The sequence below is a fragment of the Pteropus alecto genome, unplaced genomic scaffold, assembly GCF_000325575.1.
Source record: "Pteropus alecto unplaced genomic scaffold, ASM32557v1 scaffold45, whole genome shotgun sequence".
NCBI classification, from domain to species: domain Eukaryota; kingdom Metazoa; phylum Chordata; class Mammalia; order Chiroptera; family Pteropodidae; genus Pteropus; species Pteropus alecto.
In genome coordinates, this window is record NW_006442491.1 from 25917493 (window position 1) to 25943206 (window position 25714).

At 39.2% G+C, this 25714-nt stretch overlaps 1 protein-coding gene across 3 annotated transcripts in view; it reads right to left on the reverse strand.

Annotated features, from left to right (window-relative positions):
• Window positions 1–22784, reverse strand: part of ZHX3 (zinc fingers and homeoboxes 3) — a 64772-nt gene extending 41988 nt beyond the window's left edge. For 2 of the 3 annotated variants that reach the window (XR_003043097.1, XM_006921819.3), the window contains exon 1: window positions 22673–22784. The gene's annotated coding sequence lies outside the window, so the exon portion shown is untranslated. The remainder of the gene's footprint in view (window positions 1–22672) is intronic. The other variant, XM_025039714.1, reaches the window with a different exon arrangement.
• Between the last annotated feature and the right edge of the window lie 2930 nt (window positions 22785–25714).

The following is a 25714-nucleotide window of genomic DNA, read 5'->3' on the forward strand; positions in this document are numbered from 1 at the left end:
GTGTCCCTTGATACTAAAGTATGTGTATAGAACTCACAGGTGCAGGTCTGAAAAGTTAAGCTATATCTTAATGCAGCCATCTAAATAAAATTAATTAGAACTTATATCTCAACAATTTCTAATAGAGATTGAGATAACTAATAAGACTAAATAGACGGAAAACTGGGTGATAAAGAATTTAGAGAAAAAACTTAGAAAAAGGGAGGGGGAAGGAAGGGAGGAAGAAAGGAAGAGGAAGAAGAGAGAAAGGAAAGAGAGGGAGGGAAGGCAGGAAGAAAGAAACACTCACCTAAGCAATGGCTTCACTACCAAAAAACATTTTTGCAGAAGTTTATGTGATCTGTTAACATTTGTTTATTTTAAAAACACATAACAGAAAACTACAAATTTAGTAGTTTTACCTAAATTTGTATTTCATCAAAACCTTCAGATAAATTTGAAAAATACTAATATATAAGCAAGAAATTTATTTAATTTGCAGAAAGACATATGCAATTCATGGTTTGCCAAAATGGAGCTCTCCAATCTCTTTTCCCCCTCCTCTAAGATAGAGGCTTGGTCCACAGATCAGGATCACTAAAACACACAAAATAGAAGGAACTTTATCTCCATTTGGATTCTAAGGAACAAGTAATGAAACCCAATTCAAAATGGCTTATATAATAAAGTGGGTTTACTGGCTCATGTAAGTGGACAGTCTAGAGGCTGAGTTTGATTCAGCTGCTCTATGATGAAAGCAAAGGCCTGTTCTCTTTCTCTCCACTTTGTTAGCCGCATCCGAGGGGCAGCTTCCCTAATCACTGCAAGATGGCTACAGCAGTCCCAGGCTTCAAGTCCCCACACCATCCAGGACACAGAGAGGGAAGTCCTCTCAAAACACACTGGAGTCTTCTTCCCAAAGTCTTCAGCAAACATTCTAGGTCACACCAAGGGCAAACATGGAAGTGCATTTTGAGTGACACATGATCATTTAACGAATGTTTATTCTTATATGGAGATAAATTCTCTTGGAGATAAACTCAAGGAGAAACGTGTCCTGGGACTCTATGTAAGGGAAAATGGATAAAGGTAAGGAGAGCAGACTAAGTTTGGAAAGATACATTGAAACACACTCAAACAGGCCATCTTTACATTGATCCTCCAGAAGGCAGAGGAGACATGACAGTAAATCACAACTAAGGGAAGTTATCCCAGCGGAAGACTGGGATGAAATGGTCCGGATGCTTTCCCTTCAAATGATCTAATTTACTGCAAAGAATAGGGACTGACTTATTTTAGACTCCTTCTGAGATATCAAATTTCTAAAAATCAGCTAAAATACTTTAAAAACATGACTTCTAGTAGACTTCTTCAAATTATTATCATCAGATTATCCTGAGTATGTATTTTTGTACCTGTCACTTATTTCAAATAAAAAAAAAAATTGAGTGCTATTAGATACTCAGCTCTGTGCAAAGAAATATGGTGGAAATGGGAAAATTCAAATCCACAGTGTCTCTGCCCTCAAGGAGTCCAGTGACCATCACCACCACTGACTGGATAAAACTACCATGACAGGCACTGTGCTGACCACTTTACATTTATTTCCTCATTTAATCTAACCCTCGCAACAATCCTATGAGCTGTGTATCGCCGACCAATTTTCCAAATTGGAAAACCAGAGTTAAATGGCTAAGTAACACGACTCGGGTCACACAAGCAACAGGCAACAACTGGGATTCAAACCTACATCTTCCTGCTTCCAAAGCTATGCTCCTAACTCTTAACCCACAGCACACCAATATCCCTTAGAGTGAACAGTACAACAGAGTATATTAGAATGAAGAACTAAGTCTTGGGATGTAGAGTTAAGTACCTCAGGATTCTGAGGAAACCAAAGAAGGCCCATCATGCGAAGACAAGCCATCATATGCTGCTGCTAGTTGTGTGAGCCCTTTGGATGCTGATGTCCAACTGATCATACACTGCACCATCTGTCCTCTGGCCTTTGACATATGACCTACTCATGTAATATTTCTTCGTTCTTTAGCCATTGATAAAAATGGAAGGCCAATGACATTTCTGCAGGCATTAGGACATTTCATAGCTACCCCAAAGAAGGAATTAGTTCTTCCTTTGATGAATACAGACTTCCTCTTTGTTCTAAAAATAAGCCATACGTAGAGGAATTAAGTTTGAAATTCTCTGGGTAAATATAAGATGGTATTTACATTGTTGGATATTTATATGACTTTTATAACTCTAGCTCTAGGAGTACATGAAAATTGCCTTTGCCCACGGGATCAATTGTCACTAACCTCTTAGCACTGTGGAAAAAGTTAAATGTAATATAACGTCTAAACAAAATATAATACTACTTCCTGTGTGCCAGTCTCTATGTACCAGAAAGTCGTGGGAGTGAATGGATGCGGTGTCCCTCTCATGCTTCAGCAGCCCCCTGACTTCTGGTTGCCTCAGGTCAGGGCAGACCTCCCAAACTCCAGAGCATAATTCTAAGGTCCCAGTGTCCAAGAGGGGGAGAAATATCTCCTTATAAAACAGTGGGGAGTCAGAAGTATATGGGATTTCCTCTGAGTCAATGGGATTAGGGAAAGTATCAATACTCTGCTATTTCTCCAGTGAACAGGATGTGTTGCTGGCCGGTGCTGGTAGGGCTCTGCTCTTGCTCATAAGGTGTAAGGGTGAGATGGTATCTGGAATGAAGGTCACTGCTATCCAGGCACTGGGAGACAATTCTGTTTTCAGGGTCACATCTGGAGCCTTGTATTCATTCTTTCAGTTTCTACCTGCATTTGACTGACCACTGTGTACTAAGTTCTGTGGTAGCATCTCCTCATGGCCTCAAACAATCCTAGGAAATGGACATTGTTATCTCTATGTTACCTGTGTAGAAGCAAAAGCTCAGGGGAGTTATGTCTATTGTCACAGAACTGGAATGTTATAGTCGGGTACCAGACTGAATCTCTTTGATGCCAAGTCTGGTGTTCATTCCATGCCGTGGCACTGACTCTTCTAGTGCATCCTCATTATAGCAAGCTCTTACTTTGCTCTCAAAAGAGGAAGAATAAGTCATGTTGAAAGGGGCTGTCAGAAGGCAAAGGGCGGTAAGTGTTATAATGAATGGATACAAACGGTTTGGAAGCCCTAGGGTAAGGATTCCCTCCGACTGGAGCAGGGACAAGGGGAGATTGTGGAGAGGTGAGGCCATCCACTGGAAAGGAGCTTGTGAGGTGAACAGAAACCCCCGCCACGAACACGAGGCAGGCAAGCACAAAGAAAGGGACTCATGTGGGAAACCCTTAGGTCAGGGTTTCTCAACCTCGGTACTGACATTTTAGACCAGATAACTTTTTGTCCTGGGGGTTGGGGGGTGGGGGCACTGTCCTGTCCATTGCAGGATATTTAGCAACATCCCTTACCTTTACCCACTAGGTGCCAGTAGCCCCTCCCACCCCGCCACCTTGTCGTGACAATCAAAAAAGTCTCCAGACATTGTCAAATGTCCCCTATTGAGAACTACTGCCTTAGATGAAGATGTGCCAGAGACTGGGGCCTGGCTGGATGTAGGGGCTGGGGAGGAGAATGAGCAGTGGAGGCCATGAACAAGGTAGAAAAGGGAAGAGGTGTGCACCGAGTGCTCTCTCATCAACTCCCTCAGGTATGAACTCTGACGATATGAGGGCAAATGGAGTCGAATATGATTCCACAGTGGGGTCCCTTTGAAGAATGCCCAGCGGGACCGTGGCTGGGAATAAAACGCCTACAGGCGGAGAGAAAAGACTCTAGGCCTAGACAGTCTGGAAAGGGCAAACCCTTACTCTTTTCTCCTTTCAATAAACAGAAGCAAGAGAGGAAGACATAGTGAACGCTACAGGAGCCTAGAATGCCCAAACCTATTTAGGAAGATCTGGAGGGACCTGGATTAGGAGGAACACTGAGCTGTGATGTGTCTATGACTGCAACGTCATCCTTACCTTCACAGGCCATGTCCCACTCCCACACCTCTCACCCTCACACTGCTTGCTGTTGCCCAGGAAAAGTAGAAAGGATTGGGATACTTATCTCCTGGGAGACAGGAAAGAAAAAGAAGGGGTGAAAGTGAGAGAACTTTGAGGTTCAAGAGAGGTATACTGACAGAGTTCAAAAAAGAGACCACGTTTCTCAGTAAAGAGAAAAAAACAGAACTGGGTCTGAGGGTTTGAGAAAAGGATAGAGGCAAAGAAATGCATATTTACAAAAGGCCCACTGAGTGCCCATTCTGGGTAAGGCATATTGCATGAGTTACCACATTTGATTCCACAGCATCGTATAATACCTCTGAGGTGTGGGCACTACAATCTCTCTATAACAGAGGAATATGAGGTGCAGGGAGGCAAGTAATTTCTCCTTGCTGACAGCATGATCACAGGCCCCAGGCACAGTTGGCAGGTTCCTCCATGCTGTGCCTCCTCTCAGCTCCACGGCCCACAGCTTCTCGCTCCACATGAGCTGTAGCTGCTTGCTTGTTTGCTGCTCGCTTGTTTGCTGCTCCGCTAGACCAGACTGTCAGGGACTGTGTTTTGGGTTCTGTATTTCCAGCATTTCCTTATGTGCCAGGCACAGGCCCCAAAGCCACAGAGGAAGCAAGCAAGAGTTAACGCTGAGGAGAACAAAGGACCTGCGAAGGCCCAGCTGTGTGAATTTACAGCACAGCTAATGAGCACACCCAGTTACATAAGTGCTTCTCCCACTATGCTCAGCAGCCAGTTGAGGAAAGCACGGCTGTCGTTCTTTTCCTGTGCTGTATATAATTTGTTTTGGCAGGGGAGCATGCTACAGTTCCACAGCTCTGCCACATTAGATATTAGTATTTTCTTAAAAACTCAGCAAATTTTATTTTACTAATGATGCCACAAAAGAAGTCGGACGTAGTTCAAGATTTAGATTCTTTTCCAATATTTCCAGCATTTTTCTATTTCAAAAACATTCTTTTTTGGGGAGGTGGGGGGGGTCACTTTTAGAAGCAAAGGAATGGTGAAAATGAGAGGCTGAAGACACAGCGCGCCACACTCCATAATTAGACTTGGATGCTGGACCCTCCGGCCTCTTCTCCCAAATGGGACAGTATTTCCCTTTGATAACTAAATAGGGGCTGATCTGGTAACCAAGAATTTATTTTTGATATGTTGTGGGCCAGGTTTGTTTTTGGTTCTTTTCTATCTTCCCACTAGGCCCTAACCATGACCCCACGACCATGGAATGAATATTTCATGAAAAGAATCATTCATTTGTCCTGAAACTGGATTGAAGATGGTTTTTTCTTAGTAAACCTCTTCTTCAGCTATATTAAAGTTACCTAATAAATGCTTTCTGAGGCCTTTAAAAGCATACATTTACCAAAAATTATCATATGAACTTCATGTTAGTCCTAAAAGGTTTTAATTACTGAAAACCATAGTTATTCTAATGTAAATTGTTATATATACGCAGTCACTTGAACATTAAAAAATTACATCTAAGTATATTCAAGTCATTTATATTTTTTGCTAATTTGGTTAGGCCTTCCCTGATACCAATTTTTCCAAAGTGGTGAGATTTTAAGAAATAAAATCATGTATTTGATGTTTTCATGGGATGACAGGTTAAGAAGAAAAATAGGCTTTCAAAATATGAATTGTATCAGCATTAATACTAAAATACAAGTATCAGTAGATTAATATTAGTAATATTTATATGCATAGCTCTTATAGAGAGTATATAAAACATTTTGAGATTTGCTAACACTGGCGGGCTCAGTTATAGCACATATTATTCAAAGATGATATGTCACTATGGTTGGAGTCAGATAAATCTGAGTTCCAGCCCTGACTCGGCAACTTCCTAGTGCAGGTCGCTTGGGTCTCAAAGTAGTTAAGCTCCCAAACCTGCTTTCTTTTTTACAAAATGGGAATGGTATCAGTGTATACAATGCAAGGTTCACTATGAAAATTAAATGAGATAGTATATGTGAAAGCATCCTTGCATGGGCACGTTAAGAGTTAAACAGAAGTCTTAGGCTTCTTGTCTCCTTCCTTGCTCCCTACACTCCCCAGTCACCAAGGTGGCCCCTGTGCAAAGGTTTCTGAGCACTGTCCCCTGTTCTCATATGTAGATTGCTATAGCGACTTCAGTGACCTATACTTCCTGCAAACACACACACACACAGAGCACCACCACCACCACCACCCTATATGGTCCTTTTTATCACAACCATATTACCTTTTCAAAACACATAGATCACTGTCTTTAGCGATTCCTTGAAGAATAAACTCTGCCCACTTTAGCCCAGTGTTGTGGTCCTTCATCTGGTCCAACCCACCCTTTCTGAGCTCATGGCTCCTTGCAAACCCACGTCTTCTCACTTCAACTCTGCCCAGGCCATCCTCCTGTTTCAAGCCCTTCCATAGCCCCCATGACCTACAGTATTAACTCCGAACTACTTCAAGTGGCATTTGAGATCCATGTTATCTGGTCCCTGTCCCTCTCCAGTTTCACTGTCCAGCACTCCTTTCCCTCCATACTTTATACCCAAGCAATTCTACTTATAGTACCCGGTACCCCTATGCTGTCTCGTCACTCATCAATTTACATACTCTCAGCCCAGAATGCTCCTCTCCTCTCATCTAGCTGGCAAACTCCTAGACAGTCTTCAGACTTCACTCTAATGCCTCCACTTCTGAGACAGTCTGTCAACTACTGACGCTGTGTCTTGTACATTTTTCTGTTACTACACCTGCCATGCTGTAATTTTCATGTTTTCTTGTAATTCGCTAGGCCACTATAAAAATCTTCTTTGAGGGATGGACCCAAGACTCAGTCTTGCACAGAGCAGTCAGAAAATATTTGTATTGTTGAACAGAAGAAGCTTCCAGCTTAGTGGGAAGATCAAATAAAATGCACGCGCTACATGCTACAATAGCAGTCCGCGACTGAGAGAGTAGGCAGAGGGAGGGTTCCACAATGTCCCCATTTAAAATGTTAAAAGGTTGGTGACTGCTAGAACTCAGAAAAAGAAACCATTTTCATGTGGTTACAACTCTAAGAAGTCCCTGCTCTGTGGAATGATCATGGGCAATCGTTTTTGCAGTTTCTGGCGATGCCAGTTTATGGCTATGTTTTTCTGTTCACTGAACTGGCTCATTTCTTCAGGAGAACAAACTGTTCTGCACTGAAGCAGGAATTGGCTGGGTTCTAACAAAAAGATTTTTCCCCCCTGACAGTGTTTTTGCAAAAGACCCAAGTCAATTTATAGCCAAGTAACAAAAGGTCAGAAAGGTTAGTCAAGCAATGGGCGTAATTCCTGTGTGTCACGGCCAATAAAGGAAATGGGTGGGAATAAGTAGTATGCATTTTAACCTGAAATTATTTGTGCAAAAAACTATTATTGTAAACTATACAAAGAGGTTCATGGCTTCCAATATAAAGGATTTCCCATTCTGATTTTTTTAAAGAAACATTTATGTAGAAGAACTTAGATGACCTCAAATTTTTCATTCGCAAGTGGAAAATGTAGAAAACTTTTCACATTAATTTATGAAAAAACTTGGTCACTGTTTTACAGCCTTGAAATAGAAATGTTCACATAAAAAATTAAATATTTCATAGTTAAATCACAGTTCAATACAATTTACATTGCTGAATTTAACATAAAATCTTTGCCAAAAGAGAAAATTGACCAAAAGGATAGGCTAAGAAAAGGCTCTACAAAGGCGATAGTCTGTTTTAATCACACTAGAAGTGTGACAAACTACTGCATTATTCAACGAGCATAAGAAGAACAAGAAATGCCTGCCTTTAAAGCAGACGTGAAGAACTGACATCATCAGCCAAGTAAGCAGAAGACAGATGAGTAACAGTCTGTACTGGGCAGCCAACCAGGCCCAGGCCCATGGGTCTGTGGAGTAAGGAAGCCTTTCAGATTCCAAAGCTGTTGGAAGGTCCCCTGTCATGATATCTACAGTACTCAACATTTAAAACAACTTAATCATCCAAAAGTCGAATGGTTGAATAAAAAACTGTCATGGTCCAGACAAGATGGCATAACTTATTTCTCCCCAGCCTCCGTGCTAAGTACAACTACAAACCCTGGAAATAACAAACGTGGCCGTCAAAGGAGAAATCTGAAAGGTGGAAAAAAGGCAGGCAAACAGGTTAGGGAACCGCAGGACTGGAGGAACAATATAGCAGCAAGGCATCTTATGACACCCACCGCCAGCGCCACCTCTATGCAACTGAAGAAGGTGGCCCAGTCCCAATGTTTCCCAATCCCCAGCTGGCAACAGATGGCAACTCAGGTAGGCATATCCTTCCCCATGTTAGAAGGGGAGTTCTGCTGACAATACCAGGCCAGCTGGCCGCACCAACAAGGAGAATTGATCAGGATCCCAGGGATAATGAAAAATGCTGGGGGAAGCACTGCAGAGCTACCAGGAAGTACTCTTCATCCCAGCAGGATGGAGACTCCTTTCTCCCACCTAGAGGCACCGGGCAGCACTGCCTGTGGAACAGCCTCCCCCCTCACATCACATAGCACCAGCAGGGACCAGTGAGAGCCCCAGCTGCACCAGATAAGCCAAGCAGACCAAAATAGTAACAGCAAAGGCTCTGAAAAGTAAATTGTCATTGGAACTACAATCCACAAGGGTAGATCCAACTTGTGTTCTAAACCTAATCATGGTGATTTCCTGGTTAAAAAAAAAAAAAAAAGGACCCAGAGACTCCTACCATGACAGACAAAATGTCCAGTATAGAACTGAAAAATCACCCATCACACCAAGAACCAGTAAAACCATGACTTGAATGAGAAAAGATAACCAATTGATAACAACACCAGGATGAATTTGATGTTGAAATTAGCTTACAAATGATATTAAAGCAGCCATCATAAAAATGCTGCTACAAGCAATTACAAATTCTCTTGAAACAAATGAAAAAATAGAAAATCTCATCAAAGAAATAGAAATTATAAAAAAACAAGTGAAAATTATGGAACTGAAAAATACAATAACAGAAATAAACACTTGCTACATGGGCTTAATAATAGAGTGGAGGTGACAGAGGATAGAATCAGTGACCTTGGAGATAGATCAATAGGACTTATCCAGTATGAATAAAAGAGAGTAGACTGAAAACAAATTAAAAGAGCCTCAGCCACTTGTGAGACAATAACAAAAGATCCAATGTTCACATCATCAAAGTCCCAGAAGGAGGGTAGAAAGAGAGGGGCTGAAAGAGTATTCAGAAAGATAATGACTGAGAATTTCCCAAACCTGGTGAAAGACACAAAAACCTGCAGATTAAAGAACCTGGGCAAACCTCAAATCAGATAAACCCAAAAACATCCACACGCCAAGACACAAGATAACTAAATTTCTGATAAAGACAAAGAAAAACTCTTGAAAGCAGAGAAAAACAACACATTGCCTATAAGGAAATACCAATTCAAATGACAACAGGCTTCTCATTTAAGACCATGGAGGCCAGAAGAGAGTAGCAAATTCAGTGATGAAAGAAAAGAACTGTCAACCATGAATTCCATATTGGGGGAAACTATACTTCAAGACTGGAAGGGAAAGGACATTCTCAGACTAAGGAAAACAAAAAGACTATGTGGCTAGAAGACCTACCTTTAAAGAATAGCTAAAGGAAGTTCCTCGAAAAGAAAGGAAATGATAAAAGAAAAAATCCTGGAGCAAGAGGAAGAAATAAAGAAAAGAAAAATATGAATACATACAGTAGACTATCCTTCCCCTCATGAGTTTTATAAATCATATTTAATGACTGAAAAAATCATAACCCAATCTGATACGCAAGATAATTGTATTTAAAAGGGGGGAAGGAAGGTAAAGAGACACCTAGATGGAAGGAAGATTTCCACATTTCACTCAAAGTGGTAAAAGATTTATATCAGTAAGACTGTTGTAAGTCAACTATGTATACTGTCATACCCACAGCAACCACCAAGGAAATGATACACTCAAAAACACTACTACTAAGTCAAGATAAATCCTAAAAAATTTTCAAGTAATCCAGAGAAAGGCAAGAAAAGAGAAACAGGAAACAAAATAAATGATAAAATGACAGATTAAAGCCCTAATACATCAATAATTAGCTTAAATATAAATGGTCTAAATACATCAATTAAAAAGTAGAGGTTGGCAGAGTGGATAAAAATACCACCTGACTATGTTGTTCACAAGAAGCTCACTTCAAATTCATTAAGCAGGTAGGTGGAAAATAGAGTACTGTCCATACAATAGTTAGAATATCAATAGCTATTTAAAATTATGCTTATGAATAATTTTAATGATATAGGAAAATATTTAGAATATATTTTGTAACATGATAATTAAATAAGTAAATATATATTTTCAAAGCAAAATACAAATGTATATATAGAATGACTTCAACCGTATGTAAACAATTTTTAAGTAAATGCCTAAAAAGAATGCTATCAAGATATCACTAACAGGAACTTCAATTATCTTCATTATATACTTTCTTATATATTTTTAGATTATCATAAGAATGAATGGCTTTTATAAGCAGAAAACAATATAATTTTTAAAAAATCCTTTTCAGTTAAAGCAGTCTCTTAAAGATGAACTGTGTTGCTGCCTAGGGAGGAGAAACTAATATTTATCATTGGTAGCCACCATTAACGTGATCTTTCTACTTGGCTGTCTACCCACTTCCTTGCTCCCCAGAGGACCAAGGGCAAAGGCAGAAGGCTTGGAACATCCGGAAAATGTTCTCTTTGCAAGCTTTGGGCGTGGTAGTCAGAGAATGGGGGCAGGGAGTGGTAAGGAAGCAGACACACAGGGGTGTGAGACTGTGAACGGCAGCGCAGACTGTTGGACACCTGCCTCATTTCTGGTGGTCTCCAGAGTCACTGCTCTAGGTCTCTACAGGTCAGACCACTGAGTTGGTTCCCATGTGTCCTCACTCCATCACCCCCAAGGCCACATGAGCATGTCTTGGTCCTCATAGCTCAACAGAGCCTAACACAAGTATCATCCCACCACACTGGGGGCCACAGTCCAGAGAGGAAATTCTTCTGTTTTTTTATTGCTAAGTCAGTATCGATTTAACACCATCGTCCCTTTTTTTTCAAAGTCTCTCCCCAACTTTATCAAGGAGCTGTATGACAACCTTCCTACTACAATTCCTCTTTCTGGAATTTCAAGTAAGAAACCTCAAAGAAATGCTCAGTTCTTCCCTGCCCTTTTTTGTATATCCACTCTGTTAATATAAAGGAGATTCAATGTCAAATGCAGAAGGTAGCAGATACCATGATTTCTAAGATCTCCTATTAGACCTTGAAACAAATGAATCTTATTAAAGTCAAAGCTGAAAGCTCTGGCCAAGACTTTCATAAATAAGCTATTTCCTTGCTGATGTTGCTATGGCTCTATTTAACACTCAATGGGGCCATTTCAAGACTTTCCATTTTTATCACCGATTCTAGAAAAGGTGACTTTTTCTCTTTTGAGGATATGGAATCCCATCTCTACAGCCATACAAGATAACTCAAAGCTAACCTTGACCTTGAGGTGCAAATACGACAGGACTATTTTAGTGCCCCCACCTTTGCCATCTCCCATAGCTAAACTATCAACATAAAGAGTTAACATAATTTTTACAAATACTTGAGCAAATATTATTTGAGACCATATTAACTTTCAAAATAAGCTTTTATCTTACCTGCTGTCTTACTTTTTGGGTGCTAGAGCAGAAAAAGCAAGGACTTTGGAGTCAAAGAGTGTCTCTATTACTTACTAGCTACACAACTTTGCAGCCTATCCATCTATAACATGGAAATAATTATGCATACCTCTTATGAGGATTAAGTAATACATTATTTATAAAAATGCCTGGCATATCATAGGTGCTCTCCTGGCTCTATTTAATATTCCTAACTTAGTTTTGTTTCCCCACCTACTTCTCATTTATGTTTTCCTGCTGTATTTTATAGACCTGAATGAGTCAACTTAAATTCCTTTGGAACTACAACAACAAAAAAACCATAAATATACAACACAAAAATAGTAGACATTCCTCTAGGAAGTAGGGGTGGGCATTCACTGGGAAGGTACATGAGGCAGCTTTCTGGGTGATTAAATCTTGGTAGTGATATTTTGGGTTACACAGGTGTATCCATTTGTCAAAACTCAGCAAATGTACAGTTAAAGTTAAACTGCAAATTTAATTATAAATGTATAAATCTTACCTCAAAAAAAAAAAAAACCTGTAAAACAGATAGTGACCTCTATTCAGTGATATGCATGCTGAAGCACTGAGGGGGAATACATAAAAAACATGATGAACAGATGGCTGGATAGAGGAATAGGAAGCACATAGAATAAAATGTTAATGGTCAAAACCTGGTAGTGGGTGTATGGCTGCTCACTGTAAAATTCTTTCAACAAATTTTTCAAATTTGTTTGAAATTTTTCAGAATAAAATGTTGGGTAAGAATTTCCTACGGAAAAAAATGGAAGACACTTGAAACATGTTAGTTCTCTCCCCACACCCTCTCCCTATTGTCATACAGCTACTTGTTCATTTACCTGCAAACACTTAATAGGCACATACTGTACTACTGCCTAGTACAAGTTGTTTAACCTCAAGTCTCTAAATCTCAGTTTCCTCATCTATGGAACGATAACTGCACATGCCTCATGGGATTTTTGTGAGGATTAAGATGATAAACTTACAACATTTAGCCTAGTTCCTGCCTAATAGCTGGTGTTCGATACATGCTAGCTGTTATTATGCCAGTATAGCACGCAGTAAAGAGCATGTGCATTTTAGCACATTATTCCAGAATTAAGTAGCGGTTAGAAGCCCAGACTCCTAACTGACTGCCTGGGTTCCAATACCTACTCCACTATTTTGTAGCTTTGGGCAAAATCCTTACCCTTTTTGAGTCTCAGTTTCCTCATCGACGAAAAAAAGGGGATGACAAATGTCTCTCACAGGATTATTCTGACAATTAAACATGACAATACATATAAACTGCTTAGACAGTGGCTTGAACACTGTTAGCAAATTTACTATGCTGGATACTTACAGGATATGAAGATGAACATCCAAGTCTCTGACACGTCAAGGAGTGGAAATCCAGGAAAGGAAAAAGCCATGAAGTGCTTCCGTGACAAAGAGTAAGGGGAAATCAATCACCTAACTTCTTGGAATTTTTTTGTTTGTTTTTTTTCCCTAATAAAAAATATCTGTTGTTTAAAAACACAAAGTGGTGTGTGATGTGTACCATAGGAGACGTACTACAATAGGCTTGGGATGCCGGAAAAACAGACTGATAATAATGACTGAAGAAGACAAAAGAAGGTTTCAAGGTGGTAGCATTTGATGATCTGGGACTTGAAGGCAGAGAAGGAGAAGGAAAAGCTTGGTAGTGTTAAAGTACATGGTACAGCCTACTAGAGTGTTAAAGTACATGGTAGCCTACTAGAGCTAAATGAAAGGTAGGTAGGGGCAGGACAGAAGATTTGTGACTGGAAAGGGATCAGGGTCAGATGGTGGAAAGCTCTGCTGATGAATGTAGATTTTGTTCTGCAAAAGTACTTTGAAAAAATGATCGATCGTTCATATACTCCACTAGGTTAGTAGAGCTGAGTCTTCCAAATTAATTGTCAACCAATAACTTACCCTTGATTTTTCTATCTGATAACCATTACCATTTTGCCAGCTCAAGGCATGAAGACATATCTCTACTCAATAAGAAGGCCCAGAGCCTCTGGAGGGCGGGCTAGGGAAGAGCTTACTAACAGTGTTGTAGAATAGAGTTAACTAGCACCATTGTAGTTGGTTCATTGCTTTGAGTTTCAACTTGGAATTGGACCCAAGAGATTAAATTCAGGAAGGGAGAAACGTCCACACAGCAGCAAAGAAGAGGTGGCTCCCTTTGGATGCTGCCAGCTGGCCATGCCACACCTCTCAGAGCTTGCTATGCCTTGGTAAACACATTTCTGATTGCTGTAGGCACTGAGCAAACCCACTAAGCCTTACCAAAGTATCTTCAACATCAGAATCTGAGGGGAGTGGCCAGGAGAGGGGCATCTTTTATAATTAAAGGCACCAAATAGTGCTTCAAAATCATGTAAATTAAGCATATGAAGTACAAGTGAAAACATCTTTTCGGCACTGTTGGAAGGAAATTAAAAGAACATAAAATAAAGGTAATCAGATTTTAAATTTTTAGGATTATATACATCTTGGTGAAAACCAAGCCTTTTTAGCAGAGACACCCAGAGTGAGGTAGGTGGGCTGGCTGATTCAGGCTCAGAGGAACAATCTCATGGCCTGCGAGCTCCATGACCATCTTGCTCACTATTGTTTTCTCAGGGACTAAAACAGTGCCTGGCACCTAATGGGTACTCACAAAAGATGTGTTGACTAAATAAGTAAATGGTCTAGTCCCAGCTTTATAAATTCAGAAATATGATTCACTGAGATTATTAAATTCTTAATTGGGTGGGGCAGAACTGGTTTAATACCAAATAAACTCAATGGAGATACCCATTCTGGAGAGGGTATGGCTTTCCAGGAGCCTCACTGCTCCTGTCATTTAGCCAGAGCTGTCCTTTCCTAACATCAGGACACTGCATTTGGGAGATAGAATCTCTAATTAAGCTGCCGCCTAACCAACAACTTTAGAGTTTCTAAGAAGCTTCTCAGTCCGCGTATGTAGCAAGCCCAGAATATGCAGCAACCAGAATGTCTGCCCCAGACCAGTGCAACCTCCCTGCTTCTGTGGACAGAGAGAGATATACTCTGAGTCCTACCCTCCAAATCCTCCTAGATTCCCAATTTGCTGTCCCTGTACAACATTCTTCATGGAACATATTATAATTTCTAGTTTTTGCTGCTCCTTAATAACCAAGAAGGGACCTTCATTTACATATGTCTCCAGAGGACCACTTGTCTGGTCATCTCTGCATGGATGTGCACCAATTTTCAGGCCATTCTGGCCTCAGCAGCAAACACTGCAGCAATATCTTCAGAGAGCTCCAGGTACTAAGTGATATCTTAGTGCATCATATCATGGGGTTCATGATGCGGCTATGTCTTAATACTGGTGATGTTGACTTTGACCACCTGGTTAAGGTGATTTCTCCACATAAAGTTACTACTTTTTCTTTCCTTTATAGTTAGTAAATATGTTGAAGGAGTTTATTTGAAACTATGCAAATTCTGTCAAGAGTTTCTTAAAGGACTACTGGCTCCTCATTCACAAGCCTCCTCACTTTCCTTAAAAACTTCAAGCAATAAACAAGACAAACAAGTAGAGACTCATGGACATGGACAACAGTTTAGTGGTTACCAGAGGGGAGCGGGGAGATAAGGGTAGGGGATAGAAAATATAGTGATGGAAGGTAATTTAACTTTGGGTGGTAAACACACAATGTAATATATGACATATTACTGAATTGTACACTTGAAACCTGTATAATTTTATTAACCAATGTCACCCCAGTAAATTTAACAAAATATTAAACAACAAATATTTTATATTAGAGAAAACAAACAGATCAAAAACAAAAAAATTCCAAGAGGTTAAGTGATGGATTTCCCCTTACTCTCTGTCATGAAAGCACTTCATTATTATTTTTTTGTTTGTTCAATGAGTTTTATTTTTCTATTGTTTATAAAAATAGCACATCTTTATTGTCCAAAAAAAATTGTGGAGAGCTCAAAAACACACCTTTAGACATTGGTACTTGTTATGGACTGAATGTTAGTGTACCCTTCTCCCACCTTCTCCAAACTCATGTTGAAATTCAAACCCCTAATGTGATGGTATTAGGAGGCGGGGCTTTCGGGAGGTGATTAGATCATGAGGGTGGAGTCCTCACGAATGAGCTTAGTGCCCTTATAAAAGGGATCCCAGAGAGCTCTCTCGCTCCTCCCCACCGTATGAGGATACGACAAGAAAAAGGCTGTCTGCAACTCAGAAGAGGGCCCTCGCCCCAACTTAACCATGTTGATACCCTGATCTCAACTTTCAGACACCAGATTTGTAAGAAATAAATTTCTGTTGTTTATAAGCCTCCCAGTCTATGGTATTTTATTACAGTAGCTTGAACTAAAACAGTACTATAGATAGTTTAATGTATATATATTCCAGTAAACCTTTTTTCCTTTTCATATCACTGGAATCAGATGCCATTGGCTTAATTAAATCCCAGCCCCACCATAGACTTCAGGTAAATTACTTAATTTTGAGTGCTGATTGGCCCGCATCTGTTATTTGCAGATAGGATGAGCAAAATTAAATAATTTTTTAGATAAGAGCTATTCAGTAAGGTAGAAATAAAAATTTTATGGACTGTAAGAGAAATCCATTGAACACTGTCTTGGGGAACATGAGGTCACCCAGTGGACATGTGCAACTCTAATGCCACATCTGGACCAAAGTTAAAATTGTTCATTGCTGAATCGCTTAAAAACTTGAAGGAATGCTATCTGGTTCCCAGGAGTTGTCTATTTCTCATTTATCAAGTAAAGCTGCGATAATCCATAAATTTGTCACTTATTTATGTGGTCCAAATGACAATCAGCAAAAGTTCATCTCTCCTACTATTTTCCCCCATAACAACAACAAGAACAACAACAGAACAGCTAACAATGGTGGAGCACATGCATTGCACACTGTTCATTCTAAGCATTTCACATGCAGTAGTGCATTTAACACTCATCACAACCCTTGCTAATAGGTATTATTATTGCCACCAGTTTACAGATGAGGAAAGTGAGGCACAAAGAAGCTAAGTAACTTGTCCAAGGCCACTCAGCTAGTAGCTGGTAGAACCAGAATTTAAACCCAGGCAGCCTAGTTCCAGAGTGCACATTATTAGCTCTGCACTCTCCTGTTGTCAAAGAATGAAAGAACAAATTATCATCTGGAGGAGAGACAGTTTATGAATTAGAGTTCTGAAGGAAGCTGAATTGAACAAAAGATTCAAATTACAGAAGAAAACCACTCCCAGAATGGAAAAGCTTGAGAAAGAGACAAGGCGGCGCTCCCAGGGTCTCACACATATTTAGCAATCAAAGAGGGTCACTAAGACACAGCCTAGAAACATCTGAAAACAATGTGTAGAAGGCACAGTGAAAAAAAAAAAGAACTCCAAGTAAACAAGTTAAACAAGCAGATTACATGAAAGAGAATCCAGCAGTTACTTTTGATTTTTTTTTCTTTTTAGTAACAGAAGCCCAGAGTTAAGACAAGACTAAAATGTAAGACCTGAAAGAAAAAAAGATGAGCAAATCAGAATACTTCAAGCTGTCTTTTCTAAACAAACAAAATGATGCCACCCCCCAGACCAGGTGCCCTTGTCATTCCTCTACCATCAAGCTGTCTCCAAGAGCCGCAGTCAACAGCTGCTGTCTGCATATCCTCAGCTCCTCTGACTTCAGTGAGAGCTGACTGAGGTACTCAGTGGGGACTGAGCATGCTGGGATCACTATCAGTTTTCTAGCTAAGAAAAGCAGTGGCTTAGCTTCTCCTTATCCTACTAGACCTCTGGGTGAATGACCACTGCTGGTCACTGCCCCTTGCAGGAAGTCATCTCTTCCATACTACTCTGTCTGCTTCTCCCCGACCTCTTCCTCTAGTATCAACATGCGTACAGGCCTGGTTTGCAATCCCACTTACTAGCTGGCTAACAGTGGATTGGAGCCTTAGTTTTCTGGCCCACAAAGTAGGGTAGTAACAATTTTCACATGCAGGGCTATTCAGAAGATAAAGTAATGCCATCTGAAAAAGCTCTCACCACTCCGTACTGGGCATATATTATGGTGCTCAGAATATTTCAATTTCTAATAAAGACTGGTCTTTGCCAAGAGGCCATCTTGAGCCCTTTTATTTTCTGTTTATATGCTCTACCTGGGGTGGGGGAATGGGAGTGGTTTATATCTATTCTTATGGCTTTGACATCCTCCTTAGGGCAAGTGTGTCTCGCATCTTTATCTCCAGCCCCCACATCTCACCTGAGTTTTTGATTCATATTGCCAACTGTTCTTAGATATGTGTTTCTAGACCTCTTGAAGATTTATTCAACGAATCCTAAAATAAATTCTCCTGTCTCTCCAAATCAGTCTCTGCTACCCACTCCACATACTTTACCCCACTCCATAAGTTGGTCAATATTTCTATACATTATTACCTTCCCTAAAACAAACAAACAAAATCCTGAGTTATTCTCTAATTCCCAATCTCCCCTTAGTCAGGCATTAGTACTTTTAGATTCTGCCTCAAAACACCTCATCTACTCTTCTCCATCACTACTGCTACCACCTTGCTCAAGTTCCCATCATCTCTCACCTGGATGACGGCCACAGCTGCTTAACTGACTTTCTCCCTGCACTTCATGCTGCATATGACAGAGTCGCTGTCCTAAAAATAAACTTGAGCGTGGTACTCTCCTGCATTAAACCCTTTGTGGTCCAGCCCACAGAAACAAACAGGCATACAAGGTGCTTCATCATCTGGCCCCAACATACCTTTGCCCAGTCTCATCTCCAGCCACTTGGAGACCTTCAGGCTTTGATGAACTGAGGCAATGAAACTGGGTACCTTCAGGCTTTGCCCTTTTTTGCTTTATCCATTAGCTCACAAAGCCCTATTAGTACAGGCTCCCAGGATGCCTTTGCTGATTCAATAAACATGACTCCCTCCCTCCCTCCCTCCCTCTATGTCTCCAGGACACCTGACATATCACGTCTTTTGCCATTGTTGATATGCATGCACGATACCTCCTCAACCAGAACGGGGACCTTGAAGGCAGGGACAGAACTGCCTTTATTTTTTGTATCACCTGCACCTGGCTCAGTGTCAGTCCATCTCAGAGTATGGCCTTAGTGGCTGTTAACTGAATCAAGAATAGCAAAATACTTATGAATAACAGGCTAAAGTTTAGAAGAATAAGTACACCTCATCAAAACAATGTAAAATGTGAAAGAAAAAATAACGAGGGAGTAGATAAGGAATAGGAAGAGGGAATGCCAAAACAGGGAGAAACTGAGTTTCCTTTTATGGAAGGAAAGGAAAATTCCTGTTTTTGCTTTAATAAAGAAAAAATGTTATTTTTAGCACTAAGAATTCGAAAGTTTGTTCACCTTTAAAATTTGTTTAAAAGTGGAAAGGAAAGAATATTCCATAAAACAAAAGGTATAACAGAAGAGATAAGAAATATAAAAATTAAGAAATAAATTATATATAGAAAACACAACAAATGCAAAATCAACCATAAATTAAAGAAGATAAATTCACGCATAAGTTATAGAATGTTCAAGACTGACTGAAGACAAAATCCAACAATATTTTGCTTGCAAGACATAATGAAGTTAGAAAATGTACCAAAATCGTTAAAAGAGAAATCTATAGACTGGAAAAAAGAATCAAGGACAAGCATTGCTTTAAGTATTGTCAAAAACAAACAAACAAACTCACAAAAACTAAACATGCAACTAAAATAATCTTGAGAAATAAATGACAAAAAAAAAAAAAACCCCAAATGGAACTTCTCTCCCCACTCAACCCCCCACCCTTCTTTTAAAAGAAAAGAATCAGATATTTGAAAGCAGAAACCAAACTACTTTGGAAGGACCACAACAAATTGGCGGGAGGTGCTGCCTAAGAAAGGAGAACAGATTGCCTGAGGAACAGGAATGGGAAACTGACTTATCACTACCTCCTTTGGCATTTTTAAAGTTTATCTTTCAACTAAAAGTTTTCGTGAAGAAACGAAAAGTGATAGCACTGGTAAATTTAATTACAAAAAAAAAAAGAAGAAATGCATGAAATTGGAAAAGCAGGACATTAAAAGAGGCAATAAAATTGTAGGGGAATACTATGTATGTGTCAATAAATTTGAATAAAACTAAACAGAAGGATTTCCTATTAAAAATGTAAAATTTTAACTTGGCAAAAATAAAATACCTAGCTAGACCAATATATTCAAAATAAAATCAAATAAGTACACATCCACAAAAACGAGTCTGATTATTAGTGAATCCTTTCAAACTCTCCAGAAACAAACAATTCACAGCATAAAAATCGTGCCTAAAATTTAAGGTCAAGATATAGGTTACTAGTTTATTCTACCAACCAGATTCTAAAACTGGCTAAAGAAAATGCAAAGAGAGAAAACTATAGAAAAAGCTTACTCAGAATTCATGCTCAAAAATTTCAAAGAAATTAACAGTAAACAGAATCTAGGAATAGGTTTTTTTATAGTGTCATATTAACAGATGCCAAAAATTCATTTGTTAAAATCCAACATCTATTCTTAAAAACTCTAACACAAATAACAAAAATAATATACTTCCTTATACTTTTAAAGTATCCATTTAAATCTAAATGCCAGTATTATACTTTGAGGAAGAAGAAAGCCATGTAGCATTAAAAATAGGCACAAAACGAAGAAGCATTTTATCATCACTGTTAACTAATATAGTATCAGAAGTTCCTTCCAATACAAAATAACACGAAAATGAATAAAAAATACAAGTAAGGTAAAGGCACAGGCAAAAGTGCTTTTATATATAATTCCATTGTATACTTACAAACCCAGAAGAATCACTTAAATGGTTATGATGAGTTTAAAGCAGCCAGAGTCATCACGAATATAGAAAAATCAATAGTATTTCTAGTCTTCAAACTTGACCACAAATGAAAATCACCCAGGCAGCTTCTTAAAAGGCTGTTGCCTATACTTCACCCCAGAAAAACTGCCTGAGAATCTCAGGGATGACGGGCGGGGAGGGGTAGGGTGGGACCAGGAATTAGTATTTTACAAAGCTTCTGATGTGATTCTAATGTATAGCCAAGTAGAAACACCACTACTATATGCTTAATGATCTAAATATAAAAAAATGCAATCCAAAAAGTATATCCATCTGTGATATTCACAAATGAGAAGAGAAAGACTGCCATAAGGTAACAGGAGTTCAAAAAAAGCAACCTGAAAGGGAATATAGTTAGCTACTGTGCAAATGTCACCATTCCACTGAGAGGAGAAGTTGCCCAAGTTATTGGAAGGGGACATGACCCATGGCCAGCAACAAAATGATGGCAGCAAAAGATAATTAGTCTCTGTCCAAGTGCTACTGTGATAGGAAGCATGCATGAGGATTTAATGGAGGCTGAGGTGGTATAGGATTACCTGCATACCTGGATAAGAGATAAATTCCTAGAAATGCAATTACGGAGTCAAATGGTATATAACTTTAAAAGTGAAACATCAATTTTAAAAGATCTTAAAGGTGAAACAAAATGCATGATATGTAGACTACACAAAACATCATACTTGGTAGGTACGAGTGGAGTGGAAGGAATGAGGTAAGCTGAAGTTAGGCAAGATGGCTCAGTGTTGCCAGGTAGTAGGTACAGAGACTGACATAACAGAAAATTCCTGGTGACTCCAATTTGGCTTTGCCCTTCCTATTAACTTGCCCTGACAACAGAAACCTGGAGGAAGAGGAGGAGGAGGGCAAGAACCATGTGGCTATGTGGGAGTAGGCTTAAGTGTGAAGATGAACATTAGAAAATGTGTGTACAAGTTTACTTGTAAATAAACTTGTCTTATGCCATTTTTAGCTTAGAGGATTGATGTACAAGGCCACTGAATTCTTTTTACTCAACCTGATGACTCAAAGGTAAAGAATGAGCAAGCTAGAATATATCATATATCCAACAGTAGCCCTGCTGCAGTCCAGCATGAGGCAGGATGTTCCAAAAGCTACACCTGTAGAAAAATTCCCCTGGGCTTGGTGACCCCAAGCTTGTGGAGAAGGAGTGATGTTGCCATGTCTAAGCTGAGATGCTGTGCACAGAACGTCCAGCACTATATACCACCAATGACTCTGACTCCATTTCCTCCCCTTTCTTTCCAAAAATTTCTACTCAGCATACTGGAGAAAGGCTCTTAACTTTATAATAAAAATAACATAATAGATTTCCTTTATTTAAAAAACTTTAACAACAAAAACTAAAAAAACCCAAACTCTCAGCTTCTGAGTGGCTGAATAACAGAACAAATTGAGTTCCCAACTCAAATAAATAAGTAAATAGAACTTTACTAGGGCACATCTATCTTATCGAGTGAAGGCTATGTCTATTTACATTGATTAGTTGCCAGTCTACTTTGTCTTCAGTATTAAATTTAGCTTTGAAAAATGCTTCCTATTCCTGAGGGCAGGGCTGCACATCTTGTAGAATATAGCTTAGGAAATTGATATTAAAACTAGCATTCTAGTTTTTCAAGTCAGTCATTCAATAAAGCAGAAGTATAAATTTTGCACCCAGTTGACCTTGTACTAAACCTGTACATTATAGACTCAAAACACACATTCTTTTATAATATCTAGTAGTGGGCAACTAAGAGACAACAGGTCTATCAAGTGATCTAATAAATTACCTAAACTGCATATTTAATACATATTTTTATATTTTTTAAAAAAAGAACATCCAAAAAAGAATAATTTGATCAAAAAGCTCAGCAATAAAAACAGAGAGGAGAAAATAATGTTTAACAGCGAAGATGAAATATGGCTATAAAGGTAGGCATTGTATAGTTATGGTAACTGTTATGTTAAGAAACTTGCTAAAATTCAGAAACATACTATTTACCTGGGAAACATACTTTTTCTTTACTTCATTGGTTTCTCTAGTTTCTCTCTTCACTTTATGCAGCCCTGTATGCATCTTTAAAGGTTCACTGCTGCTTCCGCAGGTTCATTTCAGTCCTATAAAGAAGCAGCATATCATTACTTAATGAGAAAAAAGATAACATATATTCTAGAAAGCTGAGTTATCCGATCTCATCAATCTCTTTTCCTAATTCATTTTCACCAGAATTACACACAAACGAAAAAACCAAGGGGGCAGGGGAGAGTACAAAGAGGTCATTAAAATACAAACTAACAATGTTAAATTACTAAAAATGCTAGTAGAAGCTGAAAAATATAAATGGAAATAAGGCAAACTCAATTATCTTTGGTAATAGATCAGAACAAGATGATTCATTAAACTCTTTAACATTCTTTCTACCAATGAGTTTCCATCGCGCCTAGCTAAGTTTGAGATGGCTTAGCAGAAATGATAAAAGTAACTGATGTGTAGCCTTACAGTTGCAAGGATGTACACCACTAAGGATGTGCTAGTTTCTGATGCTCTTCTGTCCAAAGCCCTGGGGATTTCCTGGCATGGATTCCAGAGGTACCAAAAATGGTCTAGGCTGTGAGTTCCAGGCCAAGGAACTATGTTATTTTCATCTTTGTCTCTGACCCTTACCTCTGTGTTGTCCCCTTCTGCCCAGTGCCAATGATAGGTACACAGTAACTTCTTGTGCATGAATGAGACAATAACTGTGTTTTCAACAAACCACCAGAGATGCTTCATGTGATCTTAAAATTACTTGTGAAACAGTTGAAAACCCACTGCTTTTGAGACCTTCTTTCTCAAAGCATTCTCTTTGGTTGAGATGTCCATTAGCAGTAAAAAGGCCCTAAAGAGGGCGTACCAAAGGGTATCAGAACTTCAAACAGAACAGTGCAGTGTACACTGAAAGGGCCAGGACTATGAGTACCTGTGAATGCAAACAAGTTGGCTCCTCAAAAGCACCCCTCACCAAAGTAGCTCCTAGTTACCTTTAACCACCATTCCTACACACAGCCAGCTTTGACAGTCAGGCACTGTCCTAACAACTTTAACTTCGTGAACTAATTCAATCTTTATTGAATGATCCTATTGAACTACCTTTATTGACTTACCTTTATTGAGGTAGATTATGTTATTCTAATTGCCCAGGTAAGGAAACTAAAACACAGAAAGTTTAAGTAAATCATTCAAGGAAATGCATTAAGCTGCTGTTTATAGGCAGGGCAGCAGTCCCCAAACTTTCTGGCACCAGGGATCGGTGCCCCCATGAGAGTCTAACGCCTGATGATCTGAGGTGGAGCTGAGGCAGAGACGCTAGCGCTGGGGAGCGGCTGCAAATACAGATGAAGCTTCACTTGCTGCTCACCTTCTGCTGTGCGGCCCGGTTCCTAACAGGCCATGGACCGGTACTAGCCCACAGCCTGGGAGTTGGGGACCCCTGTGCAGGGGTTCCTGGGCAAATATAATCTCGTAGTAAGCTTCGGTCTCATCCATCTATTCCACTTTCTTCCACTGTTGTCATGTATAGTAAGCTCAATGTCTAGTTAAATAAGCTCTTGCTGGAAATTTTTCCTAATTACTGAATTCCTAATTTACTGAAAAACTTAACTTTTAATTTTCTATAACTTAAAAACTGACCTTTTCTTATTTTAAAAAATTGAACAGGTACAGCCACTATGGAAAACAGTCTGGAGGTTTCTCAAAAAATTAAAAATGGATATACCTTTTGACTCAGCAATTGTACTTCTGGGTATTTATCCAAAGAAAAGCAAAACAATAATTCATAAAGATCTATGTACCCCTATGTTCATGGCAGCACTATTTACAATAGCCAAGATATGGAAGCAACCTAAATGCTCATCAACGGACAATTAGATAAAGAAGTTATGGTTCATATATACAATGGAATATTACCCAACCATTAAAAAAATGAAATCCTACCATTTGCAATGACATGGATGGACTTAGAGATTATTATGCTTGAGTTAAATAACAGAAAAATACTGTAAGATTTCACTTACATGCAGAATCTAAGGAATAAAAAGAACAAACTAACCAAAAACAGACTCACAAATATAGAGAACAATCTGGTGATGGCCAGAGGGGAAGGGGTTAGGGGACAGGGAGAAAGGGGTGACGGGTTAAAGTAGTACAAATTAAAAGTTCATAGGCGGTCACAGGGATGGGAGCACGGCATAGGGAATGCAATCAGCATTAACGTACCGGCTAGGTGTAGAACCAGAGGAGAGAAAGAGCAATCAGGGGAATCGTTTCATAAACTATATAAATGTCTAACCAATGTACTGTATACTTGAAACTAATACTAAAATAAAAATTTAAAAAGATAAAAAAAAATTTAAGCAGTACACATCACAAAAAAGAAATCTTAATTTTACAGAGGTTGGAAGCAATAATTATTTTCAGCTGAATACTTACATTTGCCCACTACTTCAGCTTATTATATTTATTCCAGATATTTTGCTATGCTTAACAGATTCTTTCTAACTTTAACATCACAAAACCTTCGCTCAAGCAAGGCATTTATTCTTTTACTTTCTAGTTTGGTTGATTTTGACATGATGCTAATGATGCCAAAAACTGTGGGTTCAATCCACTACAATCCGTTAGCTTTGTTTGCTTCATGTCAACAAACTCTTAGCCTGGATAACATATTTTGGGTTATAAGAGGAACCAGGTGGGAGTGTGCAAGACGAACTAGCATAAATAACACCTGCTGGAGAAATAAGTCCACATATAACACAGGGGCAGAACAACCGTGAGGCAGAAGCGTTGACTTCATTCATAAAGAAAAGCTTCATGATCGCTGGCAAAGCACTTTTACCTTTCTGAAACTGTTCTCAGTCTCAGATCTTTTGCCAGAATCTAAAGTCTCTCTTTCAAAAAACAAAACAGGTGTTAAGATAAAAATAAAAAACTAAAGTTTTTAGCTTTTGCAAAAACTCTGCTTGACTGATCTGAAAAGAGAATCTTCTTATTCCTGATACCAATTCC